Raw genomic sequence first — 20,865 nt, 5'->3', positions numbered from 1 at the left:
ACGTTATGTGTGTCCAGATCATTATTATAGCTTTGGGTCATGTAATATAGTCAAAGTTGACACATTTGTGTGAGTGTAGTAGTTAGTAGGTGGCACTAGTACAGGTACTTGGCAGAGCTGGCAGAGACCGTAGATGGTGCAAGTTACAGTGCCTTTCTGAGCAATATCGTGAGCCCTGGTACATTATTTTTTTTCTTTTTACAAATTAGTCACTAGAATAGTCCATATCCTTGCCCGTGCTGGCAGTAGTCCATCTTCGCTCTTTGTTTCTCTTGTTATTTATAGCGTACAGACTATGGAATTTTAGAGCTCCTTCGGAACATAGGATGGTTATATACTAATGTGAATTCTATTCAGATCTCACACATCCGAACTGAATACGCCTATCCAGTGCTTAATTTGTAAATGAAGAGGTGCCGGTGCTCAAAGCCCTTCTCTTAAACACGAGGCTGCTGTAATTAAATCTGCCAGCACTGAATACTGAGGCAGCGTAATCCTGAAGCCATCTCGGGCCTCTTCAATCCATTTACGGCCACCCCTGCCCCTTCAGCTCATCCCGCAACTTTCTACTTTCTCCCTTTATGACGCTTTTTAGTTTTTCCTTCTTCCGTCTTTCCCATATGTGTCTTTTGCTCGCAGCAAATGCTTGAGGCATAAGAATAAGCCCTGGCCCTCACAAATAAGTGCCGGTGCTCAGCACCGGAAACAACAAGCACAAATTAAGCACTGCGCCTATCCTTGCATCCAATTTTTCCCGATGTTTTGGAGGTGCAGATCCAGAGGGTAGACACAGACCAAAAGCAAAATATACAGCCTGAAACGTAAAGTCCTTTGCTGAATTTCAGTGAATTTCAGTGTGATCCCCTCTCGAACCTGAAACCAGTGAATAAGCCAAATGGGCTCTTGCAGTGAAGTCTAGTGTGTTGCAGTGTACCCTGCTCAACTCAATCCAGTTTGTGTAAAAGATCTCTTTTAATGGTGCTTGATATAATGCTGTTTCCAAGATGAGATTCATAGTGGCTGAAATGTGCTTGATGTTTTAGGCATCACCTCAGTTTTTCTGTGAAAACAGGTTAATAAATCTGTTCAACGCACACATGCCTGCAAATAAAAATGGGTTGGGGTTAGTGGCCATGTGTACATTTGTGGATGTTAGTCGACCATGACTGGTAGTAGCTTTAGCAAGAGAGAAGGCAATACACTCAGCGAACCTGAGTGCATTTATAAAGCAGGCTCAGAGTGGGAGCGGGTTGATATAGGCACAAAAAGATATAGATGTTGAGATAGAGTTCAGAGTCACTGTAGCAAGAGCATATACAAAATCCGATTTAAAGGCATGCGTGGTAAAGGCAAGAATGGAAACAATGTGGTTGTGGTGCCGACCGGGTTGTTAAGGCATGCATTGTTCCGGCATGCGTGGTTCTGTCATACAACCCTTCCATCTCCATCTCACTGGTGATTTATCTGCATCTATGCTTGTGGCCTTTCAGTAAATTGAACTCTATATGCTCTTGCTACAGTGACTCTGAACCTTGCCTCAACACCTATGTCTTTTTTTGCCTATATCAACACGCTTCCAGTCTGAGCCTGCCTCATAAATGCTTTCAGGTTCTCTGAATTTATTGGGTTGTATGACAGAACCACACATTCTGGAACAATGCATGCTTTAACAATGCGGTCATAACCACGACTGCGTCATTTCCACGCATGCCTTTACAGTGCATGCCTTTACAACAAATTTTGTTCTAAAAGCATGCCTAGTGAAGGCATATGGGTTTCTGTCATCCAAACCCCCCCAACTGCCCTGAGGCCCAAACCTACCCCCACCCCAATAGTTAAACTACCCTAAACTCCTCCACCTGCCCTGACCCGTAAATAACAACTATCCCAAACCTCCACCGCCCCTTAAAACTAAAGTAGCCCGAGAACCCCACCCACCCTAAACCCTAAAAATAAAACACACCGACCCCCCAGCCCTGCCCCATAAAACTAAACTACCCCGATACCCCCACCAGCCCTCAGCCCTAACAAAAAAACTATCCTGACCCCCAACCCCACCTATAAAAATAGAACTACTCCAACCCACCCTGAGCCCTACAATAAAATTATCCTGACCCCCCACCCCTGCCCCTAAAAACTAAATTACCCTAACACACCCCACCCGCCCTGAGCCCTAAAACCTTCCCCAAATAAGTGAACTACCCGGACCCTCCACCCAGCCAAAGCCCTAAAATAAAAACTATGCCAATCCCCCACCCTCGCCCCTAAAAACTAAATGACCCCTCACCTACCCTGAGCTCTAAAATAATCCTACCCTGACCCCCACCCGTGCCTTAAAAACTAAACTACTCTGACAGCCCCCTACCGCCCTGAGCCCTAAAACCTTCCCCTTAATGAGTAAATTACCTCAACACCCCCACCCACCCTAAGCACTAAAAAAAATCTCAACCCCCACGCTTCTAAAAACTAATTTGCCCCCACCCCACCACCAGCCCTGAACCCTAAATAAAAACTACCCTGACCCCCACCCCGTCCCTAAAAACAAACCTACCCCAACAGCTCCCACCCATTCTAAGCCCTAAATCCACACCCACCGCTAAAAACTACCCAACCCTGCCCCAACCCCACTTACCTCACCGCTTCCTCCTCTTCTCTTCTCTTCTCCATACGCCAACCCTTCCGCCCACCCTTCCGTAAAGCATCCTCTACCCCTTTAAAAATAAACTACACCTCCCCTCACCCTAAGTCCTAAATAAAAAAAATACCCAAAACCCCACTCCCGCCCCTCATTTTTTTTTTAAATAGCCCAACCCCCACCCAAAAAAAATAGCCAAAGCCCCCCACCCCACCTCTTAAAAACAATAGCCCACCCTGACCTCTTCCCACCCATCCCCTTACCTCACCACATCCTCTCCCGATCCACTCTGGCTTTTTCTTTGCCATAACCACGTATTTGCGTAGTTTGGCACATGTGTGATTAAGGCACAGAGAAAGTCATGCGTTGTTCTGGCAAGCATGTTTACGCTTGCTTGCTAAACGTCCGCGTTGTTCGCAATGCGTTGTTAAGGGCTTTTCCCAGATGGAAGACGTATGGTGTCCAAGGGGATCTAAAAACACTGTGGGAAACATAAGCTATGCAGAAATAATAAATGTTAGGTATTTTCTTCGTCCAGAGAGTGTTAGAGGTAATACTATGCAGATTTTTATTAACCATTTGAGCAATCTCCATATGTACTGCATTTATAAGTGTGCATTTGAAGTTAAATAGCATTTTAAAGCTTTTTTCCCACTTCGTTTTACACAGCAGCGAGTGTTTTTTTGTTTTACTATGACGATAATTTCAAGGCAGATTTATGATGCTAAATCATAAATTCAGAATAGACATTATCAGGACCTCAGCTGGCTGATGGCGATTAGTGACATGCTGTGAAAAGAGGTTATCCAAGCATGTTTGATGGCTCATTGAGTGCCACCCTGCAGGCCATCATTTCCAGCCTTCAACCCTGGCCATTGGCCTATGAAACATTTCCAGAACTCAAAGTTCTGCACCGTAAAATAATATATTGTCACTGAAGTTGGACTATTCATACAAATAAAGAAAAGTCTTGCTCTAGCTGCAGACAGACAATGGACACTCTCCATGCCAGTCAATACTGCTGCTCTGTCTGTGTGGCATGACCCACTATGACAGCGAGAGCTCAGCTGTCCCAATGACACCCCAGGAGTGAGTAACATCACTTTGATTAGCTTAACGCTACCCCCTCTCTCTAATTCCCTGTCATCTCTTGATTTAGTACAGAGTTGGTTTTAGGAATGCGTGCATTTGGCCGGCTGCTGGTGCCATTTATGTTCAACCAAAATTGTGCAAACGGCATCAATGTTAATATAGATGCAAATGGGCTCCTTCTCCAGTTGTAAAATGCTCCCTGTTAGAAATTGGGTTTTTGGTTGACAGTCGGGTTACCCCCTGTTCAAGCAAGGACCCTCACTCTAGTCATGGTAAAAGAGAATCACCCTCAGCTAACCCCTGCTTATCCCCTTGGTAGCTTGGCAGAGCAGTAGGCTTAACTTCAGAGTGCTAGGTTTAAAGTATTTGTACCAACACACACAGTAACTTAATGAAAACACTACAAAATGACACAACGCATGTTTAGAAAAATAGGAAATATTTATCTAAACAAAACAAGACCAAAACAACAAAAATCTGACATACACAAGTCAAGTTATGAATTTTTAAAGATTAAACTCAAAAATAGAGCTTAGAAACACAAAATGCTTCAATGTTAACACGGCGTCGTAATGGAGTCGTTCTCAAAAATCTGACACCAGCGGCGCCGGACACAGAGTCGCGTAAACCCTAGGTACAATACCTTGGTGAAGAAATGAAAACGAGCCGATGCAAGAAGTTGGGGATCGCAGTGTCTGTGCGAAATGTTGAATCCGCGCACTTCGATTGGCGTAGGTCACAAAGTGGTGCGGCGACTTCCACGGAGTCGCGGACTTCGGCGAGGCTACAATGATGTCAGGCCTGCGAAGGTCGTTGCGTTGCAGTGAAGATCACGGAGTCTGTTGCAGGCTGCATCACCGGATTCAGCAGCAGCGTAGGTCCGAAATCGTCTGAATTTCCTTGGATTTTCACCAGCTTTCCTTTCAAGGGCCCAGGGACTGGATAGGGCACCACTTGTCAGAGCAGGAGTCTCTCCAGAGACTCCAGGTGCTGGCAGAGAGAAGCCTTTGCTGTCCCTGAGACTTCAAACAACAGGAGGCAAGGCTCTAAATCAAGCCCTTGGAGATTTCTTCACAAGATGGAAGGCACACAAAGTCCAGTTTTTGCCCTCTTACTCTGGCAGAAGCAACAACTGCAGGATAGCTCCACAAAGCACAGTCACAGATAGGGCAGCTCTTCTTCCTCAGCTCTTTAGCTCTTCTCCAGGCAGGGGTTCCAGAAGTGTTCCTAAAGTCTGTGGTTTTGGGTGCCCTTCATATTCCCAATTTCTCCTTTGAAGTAGGCCTACTTCAAAGTAAAGTCTCTTTTGAATGTGAAATCCTGCTTTGCGTAGGCCAGGCCCCAGACACTCACCACGGGGTCCGAGATTGCATTGTGTGCGGACAGGCACAGCCCTTTAGGTGTAAGTGACCACTCCTCCCCTCCCTCCTAGCACAGGTGGCTCATCAGGATATGCAGACTACACCCCAGCTCCCTTTGTGTCACTGTCTAGTGTGAGGTGCAACCAGCCCAACTGTCAAACTGACCCAGACAGGGAATCCACAAACAGGCAGAGTCACAGAAATGGTATAAGCAAGAAAATGCTCACTTTCTAAAAGTTGCATTTTCAAACACACAATCTTAAAATCAACTTTGCTAAAAGATGTATTTTTAAATTGTGAGCTGAGAGACCCCAAACTCCACATGTCCATCCGCTCCCAAAGGGAATCTACACTTTAATCAGATTTAAAGGTAGCCCCATGTTAACCTATGAGAGGGACAGGCCTTACAACAGTGAAAAACGAATTCAACAATATTTCACTGTCAGGACATATAAAACACATTACTATATGTCCTACCTTAACCATACACTGCACCCTGCTCTTGGAGCTACCTAGGGCCTACCTTAGGGGTGTCTGACATGTAGGGAAAGGGAAGGTTTAGGCCTGGCAAGTGGGTACACTTGCCAAGTCGAAGTTACAGTTAAAACTGCACACAGACACTGCAATGGCAGGTCTGAGACATGATTACAGAGCTACTTATGTGGGTGGCACAACTAGTGCTGCAGGCCCACTAGTAGCATTTGATTTACAGGCCCTGGGCACCTCTAGTGCACTCTACTAGGGACTTACTAGTAAATCAAATATGCCAGTCATGGATCAATCAATCAACCATACAATTTACATAGAGAGCATATGCACTTTAGCACTGGTTAGCCGTGGTAAAGTGCTCAGAGTTCAAAAGCCAAAAGCAACAGGTAAGAAAAAATATTAGGTAAGAGGCAAAAAGATTGGGAATGACCGTGAATAAGCAAAAAAGTCCAACACTCCCTAGAAGCAAGGCTGGTGCTACCTTGAAGCCAGATGAGGGCGTCGCCTAGCAAAAGTGCCCCACATTGCTTGCTAGAAGAACTAAAAATCACTGCATCCTCACAAGGAAGAAATAAAATACAACAACTGGAGAGTTATAAAAATCAATGGCACCACACCTGCCCCGACCCGCAGTACTTAATTGTATAAAGAAGTAAAGACAAGATATGATGAATGGAGATATGATTCTTCACATGTGCAGCGTTTGTATCACAAACACGTTTGTTAAAAATCATTATATTTTTTTAATATGAAGAAAACAAGAAGGGATCTAAATCTCAAAAGGTTCATGGAAAAGCATGTGATCGAGAGATTTGACCCCCGATCTGTTTTCCCATGAAATACCTAGAAAATTGGCCTTCTGGTGTGTTTTTCTCCTCGAAGTCCTGAAGAAAACCCTGCCTTATCCCTAAAGAGTGCTGGATGACCATAATGCAAGCCTCCGTTTTATCGAGGATAGTCTATTCTAATTCTGACGTTCTAGTGCTTCCTCAAAAACAAACAGCTAAGTTGCAGCTTACTCAAAATGTCCCACCCTACTCCGTCTTCTATTGGGCGTCAACAGGTTTGAGCCTATTTCCCACCATGTCAAGGCTCTTCTCTGGGTCCCAGTTTGAAGTGCTTTATTTTTTGTTTTAAAGCCGCGATTTACCAAGGTCCGAAGTATATTTTGATACCAGTTATGCTCCCTTGCGCCTATTGAGAACGTCTTCTGCCAACACGTTCAGCACCCCTTTCCTTTAGTTGATAAGACTAGAATGGGGTTTGTTTGTTTCAATTATAGATCTATGCACCGTGGAGTAAGCTTCTCACCATTTTAGGCTCCTTCTAGATATCTGGTGTGGAGTAAACATCTCAGGGGTTATTTATTGCTCTAATTGTAGTTACTGGCCCTATTAGTGTATTTCTTTTCAGTGTGGCGCCAGGACTCCTAATCTTGAGTAACAACGCACTCTTTAAAAGTTTAAAAAAGTACACATGATAAAGCACAATATTCACATCATTAACCTATTGTGAGATATTTTTCTAGAACACTGTATGCTGCTCTTCCAGTTTTGCAGCTGTTTTTATGTACAGAAACATGTGAAAACATCAGGATTTCTGAGCATAATGTACCTAAAACGTGACTCGAATTGTTATGGTCAGAGAATTACTAGGGAAGCACTACGTATATCACTGCTTGACTTCCATAGACGCACACACTTTGTTTCCATTTCTTCAATAAATCCAATTTACCTCCCAAATTGGCTAGTCTTTCTGTATTTTCTAACACCACGTTCTGTTCAAAGTGTTGTGTCTGGAATTACCTTTGCAGGGAGCCTCTCATGTAGGTTCTGTGCTCTGAGTGGACTGTGATTGAATAATTATTGCAAACAGCAAGGGCCCTAGAGAGCTCACATTAACAGTAACCACAGCCTGTATAACAAAGTAAAGGGAACAGGATGCGTGCTTCAAGGACAATAAACGGCCTGTGTTCATAGAGTTCCTTTAAACCAAACCAAAAAGTTTTCTAAAGTACCCTCTGGCACCCGGTGTAACCACAGCATTAAAGTGGGGTGGCACAAAAGTTGAATACTTCACTCCTACACATGGTCATTCTTGGGATCCAGAATGTTAGGCTACGGGAAAGAGGAGATAGAGCCTTGATTTGAATGTTAAATGAGATTCCGTGAGATCTAAACAATCTGACCATAATAGGCAAACTAATTTTTGTGTGGAATCCCTTACTCACTCTTGATAGACTGGCCCATGCATCAAGCACATTCTCAGTGACAATGTATGTGATATATGTGCAAGTGTAAAACTTCCTGGCAAGGTTAGTTAAAAAAGATTAATTGTAATAAGAAAAAAGGCACAAAAACGTGAGAAACAACAGATGTATACATTTTTGTGCTGAGCTCAAGGCCAGGTTCCCAAGCACTCCATGTGTAAAACAACAGAACATCTATTACTAAGCTAGCTCTGTCAAGAGAATTAAGTATGAAAGAAAGGTTCACATGAGCAAGAATGGCTAAACATTTTCTGTACAATCACTTAGGCTAAGGTAAATTAATGAAAGCAGTACATAAATGTATGCATTCAATACACATTTAACATTCTAAACCATAACTCATACATAAGTATTAATAAGCTACCAAATGTGTTCATGTTGCAATAAATTCATAACGAAAAATATTCTGTTAACCCTTTCATGGAACTATAAAGCATTACTGCATTCTCTGCTTTTGACAGTCACTTTTAAAATACTTCTTACATGAAACCTATTATTGTTTTAGTGCACACTATTAGTATTTTTCATGAATTGTAGCATAATGATAAATTAATTGATTATACATGAACTTTAATGGCTATACCACATGCATCTTAACGGCTAACCTACAATGGATGAACGTTAATATGGCTTGTTAGTGCACCACTTTCCACCAGAACTATTAGTATTTTGACCAGCATCATGCATAAAATGTCACGTATAGATGATCACTTTGACATGAGGGACAGTAGTAAGATTTCTGCTACATCAGTCTGCTCTCTGATGGTGAATCAAGCCATCACACAAACTACAATCTCTCATTTTAATGAGACAGCTAAAAATTTCAGCGGTCATTCCAGGCAAGATTTTCTGTACGCTTCTAACACCCTCCTGTTCTTTTATAATTCTGTCATGTTGGAAATACACTTCCTCAGCTCCTTACTATTATCAGGGATATAAGTGTAGCACTGTTGGACTTCTAACATTTTGCAAACTCTGCTCTCTTTTGCAAGAAGAATGTCTAGCGCAAGGTGATTTTGCAAAACCATGGATCCACAACCATTTCTGTTTCAACTAATAAAAAGGCACCTGCTATATCTGTAGAAACCTTAGCTACAATAGTTGACAATTTCTTTATCTTGTGATCATTCAGGATAACACCCACTGATAGAATTATGGCACCAAAAATATCACCTACTATTTCTGAAGCACTGACACCTCTTTTAACTCTGGTGTTTGATTTCTCATCTCAAACTGGATCATTGAAATTCTCCACATGATAAATCTTTTGAAAGACTACTCCTCTATAACATGTACCATAATAGCCTTTTGGCAGCTTGTAGTAGGTGTTTTTCCCCCAAATGAAATAAACCACTTGTATGGCAGAGTCTTGTCCCGCTAACATAAAAGTCCAAACACTTCTAAACAAAAACACGTCTACATTCACTAGTTCCTCCAAAAATTATGTAGTCCTTGATTCGGGCCTATATGCTCGTAATTTCCCTACATGTTGCCAATCTAAGGCAAGGAATCCTTGACTCCCTGCTAATGAATGAGTTTCTTCTGTTTCCCAACTTGGTAACACTGTTCCCTTTTCTGCTTTAGCTTTCATAGCTCTCCCTCTGTCTTCAACTTATCTAATGATTTCCTTTTCTATTGGGGTAAAAGTACAGGTCAGAGTATTTCTATGGGTGAAAACTGTACAGAATGTCAATGTTGGTTCAAAGAAACCTCCTACTGTGGGAAGGTTCTTTTCTTTAGCAATGCAGCTCAAACTTTATATGACTGGGACAATTGAGACATCCAAACCATAATTTGATAATATTCATGCAGATCAAAAAAGTGTTAGCAACAGGCTACAGGAAATTCCAAAGGTTATGGGGATACCATAATAAGTTAGTCCAGCAGTAACTGATGATGGCAACCGTGTTAACACAAAGTCTCTAATCTCCATTGTATATACATATTCATTTAGCAACCTCTTATAAGTATTTGTGGATAATGACCTTTGGCTCCATCTGCCTGTAACTCTTTCTCATTAAACACTGATTTCTGGTTCACTTTTGGACATTCAAAACTCAGGGCACTTGTAGATTTGACCATTTCTAAATCACTCGGAGTGGTAAACCTTAACCCAACAAACCATAATATAATCATTATGACTTTCACAAATGAACAATCCTACACATATGTACCTAAGCTTACTCCTTCTGTTGCCGGTAAACTCCATGAGTTCTCCAATTTCAGGCCAAAAATCAAAATTCAAAAATCTAAATTGCAAAGCAGCTTTAATATATCACTGTCTCTTTTCAGTCCTTTTTATTTATGAGCAAAGCAAAATATCAGAAATAGATGCTTTCGGCCCCTACTCAGACAGCAATCATGCTGTATCAGCCACATGCCCAGCCGTAACAGCTTGACTAACCTGATCCTTCTCACTCAATGCAGCAGACCCCTCGTGAGCAGGTGTTGTACTATCTAGGGGGCATGGAACTTTGTGAGTGTGGTCGCATGTACCTAGATAGGGAGACCAGCACACTTCACAGCTGTTGCTGTGACAAACACTACTTGGTGAGGACCCTTCCAACGTGGTTCAAAGCAGGATTTCCTCACATGCTTCTTGATCATGACACAGTCACCTGGACACAGGTCATGGCAGAGCTCCTGCTGTGGTTGTGCTATAGATTCACCAACCTGATGAAACACAGAACGAACCACGTCAGCTAGTCCTTTGCAATAGTACAGTACCAAGTAATCAGTTATGTTCACAAGTGCATTCTCAGGCACAGCTGCCAATCTCATGGCTCTTCACATGATTATTTCATGAGGCGACAGGCCAGTCTTTCTATCAGGTGTACTTAGCATACTCATCAAAGCAAGAGGCAATTTGTCTGCTCATTTCAAAGTGGTGAATGCACATACTTTTGCCAGTTGGGACTTCAAAGTGCCATTAACCTGCTCCACCATTCTAGATGCATCTGACCTGTAACTGCAATGTAGTGTTTGCTCATCTTGCAATGCCGCACATAACAATCTTAGGACCTCCCTGTTGAAGTGTGTCCATCGGTCTGACTCTAGAGAAGTGAGGAATCAATTCCCTAAGTAACAGCTTCGCTACTGTCAGACTATCATTTCTCCTGGTCAGGAAAGCTTCAATCCAATGAGAGAAAATGCACACAATGACCAAACTATATCTCAGTCCAATGCATACGGGTAGCTCACTAAAGTCACGCTGTATTCTGTTGAATGGTCCTCCTGATTTGCCTATGTGACTCAGTTTAACTACTGTGCATTTGCGTACATTGATCTGCTGGCATGTGACACATCCATGAAACACAGCTTCTGCTATCAATTTGAATCTGAGATTAAACAATGTCTGCCTAAATCATTGCATCTCGACCTACATGTGCTTGTCCATGATAGCGTCTAGCCATGGGCGATAACAAGCTATTCGGTAACACAGCTCTTCCATCACATGAAACCCAAATATCATCCGTATTTCTCTTGACACATCTGGCTCTAACCCGACTCTGCTGTTCCTTTTCATTCACTTCTTCCTATAATCTTTAAAAAAAATTCCAGGTATCAACAGCAGTTAACAGGAAATTTGACTTGTCTCATCATTTGATTCATTGTTCCACTCCCTATTAAAGGAAATGCAGCTTATTGTGCAATATCTTGCCACTTCATCAGCATATTTATTTCCCAAAGGTACATAATCAGTGGACTTTCAAAAGTGCAGCACATTTTACAACAGCAATTACAGTGGACAGTTGTAATACATTCAACAAATTGTAAGCTTTATTCCCATTAATTATTTTTTAGCCAGAAGAGGTCCGGGACCATAACTGTCCAAAGTCATGGACGACCCCAAATCTATATGCACTATCAGTGAAAATTGACAGTTTTAACTGTTCAGAAACACAGCATGCTCAAGTAAGAGCAACTAATGTGGTTACTTTGGTAGAAAAGACTCTTTGAAACCAGGAAGCTTTGATCACACCTGAGACTGTGCACACCTCAAAACCAGCTCTCAGGGTACCATTTTTATCGCTTAAATAGGAGCCATAGACGAACATTACATAATCAATTTGGGTAGGGGAATATCTTGAATATCAGGTCTTGGCTTTCTGAATAGTTCAGTAACATTGAGACAGTCATGCTCAGTCTCATCCAAGGAATCCCTGACATTTTCAACAGGAATAGGTAATAAATGTGTGGGATTTAGCACAGTGCATCTGTTCAAATTGGCATTAGGTGCAGAGCAGATAACTTGTTCATAACAATTCAGAAGCGCACTGGTGAGATGTTGGGTCTTAGCTCAGATTAACACTATCTCTATTGAGTTGGGCACAAAAACATTCAGGGGTGACCCATAGCAATACCTTCGCACTGTTCAGTGCTGATGTTCACAGCTGCAACTGCCTTTAAGCAACCAGGCAAAGCTGAAGCCACAGGATCAAGAGTGGCAGTCAAATGAGCCACAGGCTTGTTTGCATTTCTATGCAACTGAATACAAACTGAGAGAGTGCATCCCTCTCTCTCACAGCAATACAAAAAAAAAACATTTGTTATAATCAGGCATTTACAGAGCAGGGGCACAATGGAGATTTTTTGTGAAGGCACATTCACAGTTGTCATCTAATGGTACCAGATAAGTCACATCTTTGTAAGTCAGCCTTTGTAAAGGCTTTGCCAAAAGGGAAAAATCAGAATCCACTGATGACAGTAGTCAACCATCATCAGGAATGTTCTGACTTCTTTCTGAATGGTAGGGGGATTCATTTTCAAAATTTCTGAGATTCTTTCTTGCAACACCTTCCCCACACCTTATTTGATGTGGTGACCTAAGTACAGAACTTCTCTTTTGCAATACTGTAATTTAGCCAGAGAAACATTATATTAATTCTCTCTTAAATGATTCAAGAGAGCAATTGTATCTCCCCTACAGGCTTCTTGCATGTTTGATGCTATGAGTAGGTCATCAATGTATTGGGCTAAGACAGAATGCGAGGGCATTTTAGGTGACTCCATATTCTGTTACAAGATCAGGTTAAAAATGGAAGGACTCTCAGTATGCCCATGTGAAACTTGGCACCATACCAAAACACAACTACTAACCTGAAACATGCAGATAAACTGGCTATCCTCATGCAAGAGTATGGAGAAAAATTATTGGCAAAGGTCAATCATGGTGAACCATTCTGCTTCACATAGAATTTGGAATAAAATCACTGCTGGATTTAGTAGCACAGGACAACACGGGATGACAATTTCATTCACCTTTCGAAGGTCCATGACTGTGTAGTATTTTCCATTGGGCTTCGGCAGTTCCATATTGAGAGAGATACATGCACTTCCCATTATCTCTTTTAGAATAACTTGTTTGATTAGACAATTAATTAAGGGAGTAATTCTTGCTACTGTCTCAGATGTTATGTTATATGGAGGAATTTTCGGATACACTGAATTTGGCTTCACTGTTATTTTTAATGATTCAACTCCTTCAATTAGTCCTATTTCCTTTTCTGAAAAAATCCCAAACTTCAGGTGACACAGTGTCTTTTAAATCATCTGGCAAATCATTACATGTCAGCATTGGATACAATGTGACACTGTGTACTGTCTCACAATTTTAAATGGCATATCCTCATCATTTGTCTGGATCTCAATTCCACGGAGTGTGCAGCTAATCGAGCTGTTGAGTTTGCACAGTAGGTCGCAGCCAAGCAAGCTTACAGGACTTGAATCGCAAACCACAAATCGGTGCTCATGTTCAAAGGAAATTATTTTTTGTGGGACAGACTCTGTTACTGGGTTGGACAGTTGTTTATTTATGACTCCTACAACCTGGATTTTCCTTCCTGATTCGGTCCTTCTGCTGTTCCAACAGTGGAGTCTGTAGCCCCAGTGTAAACCAGACATGAACATGGTGACCCATTACATCTGCACTTACATAGGAACTATGTTGATCTAGTTCTAAGGAAGCACCTAGCGTGCAATCCTTGCCATCTGAACTATCCACCTGAAGAATCTCTGAAAAATCCTTATCACTCAATCCATTAAGGGAAACTGTGATCTTAGATGATTCACACCTACATTTGAAACCTGATTTAAAATCTGTTGGGGAACATTTATCTGCTGTTGAACCATCGGACCTTGTGGTGTCTGCATCTGCTGTCCTTGGGCACATTTACATTTTGCATTCGGAGTCTTTGAACTCTTGATATTTGATTCTGATTATTACCTTGTACTTGAACAGCTCCATTACTCTGTACTCGATAATTCACATTATTAAAAGGACACTCTCTCCTCCAGTCTCCTAAGTTTCTGCAAGCATGACACACATTTGTCCTTTTCAATGTCTGGATGTCTACACCCAGTCCACAAATCACTTGGAACCACAAAATCAAACAGCACATTCAAATCTTCCCATTTGAAAGCTTCACAAACCTTTCTACTGGTTTATCTCTGAATTTCAGGTAATCATTTGTGATTGACAAAATATCACTTCTACTACAAGATACATGAACATAGCCTCCTCCAGGTATCCTTCCCATTGGAAGCATTTTCATATTTGCCTCAGCTTCATTTGCTCTTACCTGAGGCACATCTGGCTTTATTTTCTTATCTCTTTTCTTCATGTATCTACTTACCCTACATCCTACCTTGCTTATCTAATGCCCCCCATTTCTTGATTACATGATTAATTCTTTAAGGTGCAGTTTCATTCCAGGGGATCTCATGTTAGCTATATCTTTGACGGTAAACTCCAATCTGTAATTTCTCTTTAAAGGGATTTCATTTCTCCAAATCTACACCATATTTTTTGGTCACTACAGACAATCTTTCACAAGCCTGCCTGCCTGTTGGATAATGTCTTTTCATTCGAACCACAGTTCGTCCTCTGTGTAAATATCTACATGGGCTGTGTCTAAAGTTTCCAATATCATTTCATTTAATTCCAATTTTAAACTGGACACATTCAATGTTGATTCTCTCTCAGGAATGTTGTCTGCCTACGCAATACCATTTGCTATACCTGTTGCACCTTCAGGACTCAAAATATTTAGCTAGGTATTTAATTTTTTTGCAGTAAAGCTTTGCAAACTTAAAGAATTATTCTGCAATACTTCTGCTCTCAAAGAACCTATAATCTGCTGAGTCTGAGTATTTGAAAGAGACACGTTCTCTGGCCGCATGTTAAAAGGTATTCTTCCTTGTGGTGTACCGCAGTTAAAATTGAGCATCTTCTCTGATCTGAGCACAAAATAATGTGAGGATCTGTGAGGAAACCTCACATCAGGAGTAAATCCTGTCTGACTTGTCATTAAAGTTGGACCTGAAATCCATGCAGTGGTTAATGGTGTGGGAAGATAATAAATTCCCTCTATTCCTGAGTCATTCGAAAATACTTCTCACTGCACACTGTATGGTGTCATCCCATTGGATGTAATTGAAATATCAGACACAGTCAGGACATTTAATGAATGTGCATTACAATCAGACATACTTAGAGCGTACAAAGGAACAATTGGACCTACCGTCACAGGACCTGTTAAAGCATTTGGACTGTTATAATTTGTCTGGTACTTGGGAATAGTCATTCCTACACTTTGTCCTAACAAGTCAGTAGTGAAACTTTATCATGTTTGAGTCTTCAAAATGTTTGGTATGGATGGATGTGGACTGGACATCTGCACTGATTGACTCTAACAAAAACTTTGCACTGGCGGATTCATGTAACGTGTAAGTACTGACTGGTTCACATTAGAGTTCGGCGCAGCCTGATTTATATTACGACTCTGTACAGGCTGAACTGTGCTAAACCTCTGAACTGGTTGATTTACACTAGTTATGTGTGTCACTGAGCTTGCTGATGTATCTGGCATTATCTGATTCGGGGTTTGTGCATCTGGAGCAGTAGGCCACTAGGGGTTACATCTTGTGCTGCTTCACTTGTTGCTCCTACTTCCACAAAATAATAGAGAGGTGGACGATTTAAAAAGATCTGATCTATAAACTTATCATCACTCTTGAATGTCTCAGTCTTTTTCTCCTTAGAATCTGTTGTCTTTTCTGTTTTTCTTGTACTTTCATTACTCCTTGGTTTAGTGCTTTCTCCTTCTTTACTTGAAATAGCTGGATACAATCTAGTTCCCTCAATAATTTCTGGTCTCCAGGGTTTCTGCTCCTTATCCCATCTTGCTTCTGCTAATGTCTTTAATGTTTCTGCATTCTATTCTCATATTTGTTTTTCAGTTTCTGATCTGCTATGTGTTCCCAAATATTAAGGGATTCAAAATTGTGCAGGACTCAGAGGCGGTTTCATCTCATAAAGTACTCGCCTCAGGTTCTCAATAATCCTTATATTACAAGTTCCATAGTGAGCAACTGTTAATGCACCTTCTTTCTCAGTTTTTTTTGCACCAATGCTCAAGCTACAAACATGCATCAAGACCTTTTTCGGATGTTACATAGTGACCTGCAGGACCTTCGGGTGCGGTTTCTACACCCTCTCTCACAGGAATAAATACATCTTCCCTCAATGCGCATTTCAGTACATTAGAGAACTTCATTTTTGATCAAAGTTAATAAATCACAATAAACTTTTCGTTCGTATCCGGAAGTAACTTCAGTCCTCTTCTCAAAGTTCTCAAACAATAGCAATGCAGCACTGTCCACCAATACCAACGTGGCTTCACACAAACCAACTTATACCAGATCGAAACAATGACGTCAAACTCACTCCTTTCAGCAATGCATTCACTTTCCAATTGACTTTCACACAATTGTTTCACATGCACCTAATGCAAAATTATTGCGAGCGAAAAGCCAACAACCTGTCTGCTTACTACAGGATAGGGTACCCAAACACCTCAAACCAGTATGGAGATACACTTTAGGACTATGGCTTTCACAATTACACAATGAATAAGGCTTGACCAGCAAACCTCACTCCGGTTGATACAGATCCTCCATGTGCACTAAGGATTTCCTTAATACCAACCAAACCAAACTCAAGGAAACTATTGGCACTGTCAATGATGTCTGATGACAAGAAACTCACTGGAGACAATAAAATAACAAAGTGCCTTCTACACTTGTGCGTGACCCCAGGATCTTAGACTGCAACAGACCCATCAACAACCACAACCATGGGCATTTTTTAGCAACAAGCGCCACAATCACACAACTTCAACAACTCTGCAAAACACTTCACAACATCATGCTTTACCGTAATCTTCAGTCCATAAAGCAATGCAACCAAAAATCCTATTAATACTCACACATCCGTCTGTCGCAGGAACGACTCTGGAACTTCATCAGTCTTCGGAATAAATCATAGGGCAGAATTGGGGGTGGGCAAAATTCAAATGTGCAGATCGCATGGGACTAATCCTATCTTCCTAACACTATACCTATCTCCTCCTCCCCCTCGTGGAGCAAACCAGCCCGCTGCTATTTTTTTTCTCCACCCCTTACACCCCCATGGGTATAACCGAACCTCTGCTACCAGATTTGCTGTAGCATTTGTCCTTCACAGGACAACACTTTAAACTGAGTCAATGAATCCTTCTGCCCAGCATAAGGGTGTGGAGGAAAAGTTATTACATTTCACAGGAAATCAATTCAAATACAACACTATGACCAATGTGGGCACACAAGGAAAACTCCAGTCTGAAATAGAGTTAGGGTTTCTTATCACAAGCTCAAACTCAAGTCATGTAGACAATTCTCAAGACAAAATTATAAAGTTACAGAATCACCAATGGTTGACCAAGGTGAAGGAAAATATTCGAATAAACAAACTTTTCAACGAAGACAATACGAAACATCAGAAGAGTCACCTGATATACTGAGAACAAGTATTGTTAAGTTCCTACAAGCATCTTGGCAAATTAGTAAATTTAGCTACTCTAGGCAAGGGAAACCCCACAGATTAGCCAATCAAGGATTAACATCTGGAGGACTAAACACATGTGGGCAAAAAGGCAAAAAGCATTAAAAGGACAACAATAATTTGGAAAAAGGAAATCTGGGGTAACCGGTTACTAACTAAAATGGGCAAAAAGTTAGTAAAAAGGAAAGGCATCAGCATTTCAGATGCTCAGTCAAAAGTCTACTTCTGAGTAGTCTAGTCTAATCTCTAGTCCTCAGCAAAGCATTTCAAAGGGGGAAGCTGAGAGAATTATACTCCTCAGAGTCCTAAGGGTTCAGCAAGAAGAATAGGCTGGAGATGTCTCTCAAAGGGAGAAGAGATGAGTGCTCAAAGAAGAATGCTGTAAATCGATCTGGAGAAAGGTAAATTAAATCTCACAGGACAACGTGATTCGTCCGTCCATCACTACATATGATGCAAAAGATGTAACATCCAATAAAAATCGATGTGACACAGGATGCAACATCATCAAAGTTCTCATTACCAACTGGAGGTAAATATTCTATCTGGGCTCATCCATGTGAGTTGAAAGATTTGTATATGTTGTCAGTGCTACAGTTCTGAATGTACTGAGCTCAAGGCCAGGTTCCCAAGTTCTCCATATGTAAAACAATAGAACATCTATTACCCAGCTAGCTTTCTCATGAGAGTTAACTCTGAAATAAAGTTTCATGTTAGCAAGGATGACTACACATTTCATGCACAATCATGAAACAGAGCCTTGCAGGCTTCACTTAGACTAATGCAAATGAATTAAAGCAGCACAATAATGTATGTATTTATTACAGAGTTTGCATCCTAAATCATAATTCAATATTAAAAAGCTACCAGATATATTCATGTTATAGTAAATTCAAAACATAAATGATTAGGTTAACCCTTTCAAGTAACTATAAAGTATTACTGCACTCTCTACATTTGATTGTCACTTTTGAAAGACTTCCTACATGAAATCTATTACCGATTTAGTGCACACTATTAGCTTTCATCGTGAATTATAGCATAATGATGAATTAATTGATTATGCATGAACTTTAATGGCTATACAACATGCATCTTAAAGGCTAACCTATAGTGAACGCACCTTAATATATGTTGTCAATGTACCAATTTACATCAGAGCTCTTAGGGCCAGATGTAGGAACCAAAAAATTAGCAAGTCGGAAATAGCGACTCCTTTCGAATTGCTATTTCCGACTCGCAAAACGAGATGCAAGTAAAAATCGCTATACCAAATAACGATTCGGTGCGGAGTCACACCGCAATTTGCGACCTCACAATTTGCGAGGTCGCATATAGCACAAGGGTGTGGTCCGGAGTCGCAAATTGCGACTGACTCGCAAATTGCATGCAGGTGCAAATAAACTGTTGAAAAAACCACTTCCTGGTTCTGAGTGATGACATCAGAACCAGGAAGTAACCCCATGGAACAGGGAGGAGCCTACTCAGCCCAAGCTGCAGAGTCACACCCAGGTGATAGGAGCTACAGCAACAATGGCATCTCAGGACAAGGAGACACCCAGTGCTGGCAGGAAAAGAAAACTAAAGTTTTCAGAGAAGGAGTTGGAGGTGCTCACAGAGAAGTGCTGCCTGCACCATTATGAGTTGTTTGGATCATGTGTACTTTCTGGATATTTAGCCACAATGTCAGTATTGACATTATGGGCGTCACATACCACCTGGATGTTTAGTGAGTGTGTACATTTCCTTTTGCGGAACACATATTCTGGATTTGCAGGTGGGCAAATTGGTATATGTGTCCCATCCACACACCCTATTACATGGGGAAAGTTGGCAATTCTGTAGAAGTCCAACTTGGTGCTGTTAATTTCTGCCTCATTCCTGGGAAGGTAAATATATCTGGACATGTGTGTGAGTATGGCATCTAGGAAACGTCTGAAGAATCGTGAGAGGGCACTTTGGGATACCCCACCTGCACTGCAATCACCCTATAATAGCTACCTGAAGCCAAGAGGTACAGTGAGCATAGCACTTGCACATGTGTGGGGATGATTGCTGAGGTTTCAGCAGTTCAATGATCTCTAGGATAACTGTGCTGCTCAGTCTGTATTTGTCATAAATCTCATCCTCAGTTTGTTGAAATAGTGTCTGCCTGGTTCGGAGTATCCTCTCCTGTCTCTGCCTCCTCCTCCTTTGCTGGGCGGCCTGGACTCTCCTCCTCCATGCAATCACGTAGAGTACAGCCATTTTGAATAACCCAGATGCCTTCTGGGTCTTCTTTTATACTTTGGTTCTGGTCACCACCTGTTCAGAATCAGTGGTAATCTGGGTGTGCAAAACAAGCTTTTTGCGACTAGTCGCAATTTGCGACTGGCTTGTGCATTCGGTTTGCGACTTCGCAATTGCGAGTCGCAAAATCAGGTCACAATTTTTGCGAGTCGGTAATGGGTTGCATCGCTATTTGGTACTCTGAAATGGGATTTCTACATCCCATTTCACTTTTTGCGAGGTCGCAAATAGCGCTGCGACCCATTTGCAACTCGCAAAAGTTTCCTACATCTGGCCCTAAGTATTTTAACTAACATAATGCATAAACTGTCACGAACAGATGATCACTGCGACATGAGTGGCAGTACTGAAATGTCTGCTACATCAGGTGACAATGTTTTCATCTGTAACGTTTGCCCCAATGGAGGGATCATATAGGGCCTGATTCTAACTTTGGAGGACGGTGTTAAACCGTCCCAAAAGTGGCGGATATACCACCTACTGTATTACGAGTCCATTATATCCTATGGAACTCGTAATACGGTAGGTGGTATATCCGCCACTTTTGGGACGGTTTAACACCGTCCTCCAAAGTTAGAATCAGGCCCATAGTGTTTGTTGGTTGTTTTAAGAATGGGTGTTTTTATTTGGGAAGGATGTGAGACTTTCACAAGCAACAAAAAACGAGTCTTCTTTCAACTGGGAACTATGGGGGAACTGGGACCAAAGAACCCTTTGCAGCACTTCTCTCACTCAGGGTAAAAAGGCAGGGCACTCCATGGCCTATTTAGAGGAGGTGTCATGGGCCACTGACACAGTCCTCAAATACCCAACAAAAAACACTTAATGAATCATTTTACAATCAATA

The 20,865-nt window shown here is 41.5% G+C and overlaps 1 protein-coding gene across 1 annotated transcript in view; it reads left to right on the top strand.

The window, feature by feature from the left end:
• Window positions 1-20,865, top strand: part of ABCA13 (ATP binding cassette subfamily A member 13) — a 2,435,905-nt gene that overhangs the window by 1,904,529 nt on the left and 510,511 nt on the right. The window lies entirely within an intron of this gene.

Source organism: Pleurodeles waltl, chromosome 2_1 (assembly GCF_031143425.1).
Source record: "Pleurodeles waltl isolate 20211129_DDA chromosome 2_1, aPleWal1.hap1.20221129, whole genome shotgun sequence".
In the NCBI taxonomy this organism is placed as follows: domain Eukaryota; kingdom Metazoa; phylum Chordata; class Amphibia; order Caudata; family Salamandridae; genus Pleurodeles; species Pleurodeles waltl.
Note: the sequence above shows the minus strand (reverse complement) of the source record. Positions and strands in the feature narration are given on the sequence as shown.